Genomic DNA, 1,281 nt, shown 5'->3' with positions numbered 1-1,281 from the left:
ATATCTACAAGAAGAAATAAGGAGCACTAATAAAAGTGACTACACAGATAACCATAAAACACAGTATCTATTCATTTTTTGTTAACACTTGGTCTCCTATCTTACTTAAAAGACACCTGCGAGACCATGGTCAAGCCCCATCTATACTAAAACGTACAAAAATTAGCCAGGTGTGGTGGCACATGCCTGTAGTCCCAGCTACTCAGGAGGCTGAGGCAGGAGAATTGCTTGAACCTGAGAGGTGGAGGTTGCAGTGAGCCGAGATCGCTCCACTGCACTCCAGCCTGGCACCGAGTCTCTGTCTCAAAAAAAAAAAAAAAAAAAAGACACCTGCATAAATAGTTGATGTTATCTATGCTGATATGTATACACAGCATATTTAATATAATAACAACACAAAGGAGGGGTGAGAAAATGGAGCAATATAGAGGCAAAGTTTTTGTATCCTATTGAAATGAAATTGGTATTCATCCACACTAAATTATTATAAATTAAGCCGTCAATTGTAATCCTTAGGGAAACCACTAAGAAAACAACGAAAAGGCCGGGCCCAGTGGCTCACATCTGTAATCCCAGCACTTTGGGAAGCCGAGGTAGGCGGATCACAGGGTCAGGAGTTCAAGACCAGACTGGCCAACATGGTGAAACCCCATCTCTACTAAAAAATACAAAAATTAGCTGGGCATGGTGGCTTGTGCCTGTAATCCCAGCTACTTGGGAGGCTGAGGTAGGAGAATTGCTTGAACTGGGACCCGGGAGGCGGAGGATGCAGTGAGCTGGGATCACACCACTGCACTCCAGCCTGGGCTACAGAGTGGGACTCCATCTCAAAAAGAAAAGTAAAATAAACAAAGTAATTAAAATGGTACATTAGAAAATATCGAACACAAAATCAGGTGGTAATGGAAGAAGAGAGAAAAGAGACACGAAACATATAAAACACAAATATGTAGTTAAATGGCAGAATTAATACTATTTAATTAGTATTACATTAAATGTAACTGGGTGGCTCATGCCTGTAATCCCACCATTTTGGGAGGCCAAGATGGGAGGATCACCCGAGGTCAGGAGTTTGAGACTAGTCTGGCTAACATGGTGAAATCTCATCTGTCCTAAAAATACAAAAAATTAGCTGGGTGTGGTGGTGCACATCTGTAGTCCCAGTTACTTGAGAGTCCAAGGCAGGAGAATCTCTTGAACTGGTGAGGCAGAGGTTGCCATGAGCCAAGATCACACCACTGCACTCTAGCCTGGGCAACAGAGCGAGACTGTCTCAAAAAA

The sequence above is a fragment of the Cebus imitator genome, unplaced genomic scaffold (genome assembly GCF_001604975.1).
Source record: "Cebus imitator isolate Cc_AM_T3 unplaced genomic scaffold, Cebus_imitator-1.0 Scaffold264, whole genome shotgun sequence".
NCBI classification, from domain to species: domain Eukaryota; kingdom Metazoa; phylum Chordata; class Mammalia; order Primates; family Cebidae; genus Cebus; species Cebus imitator.
Note: the sequence above shows the minus strand (reverse complement) of the source record.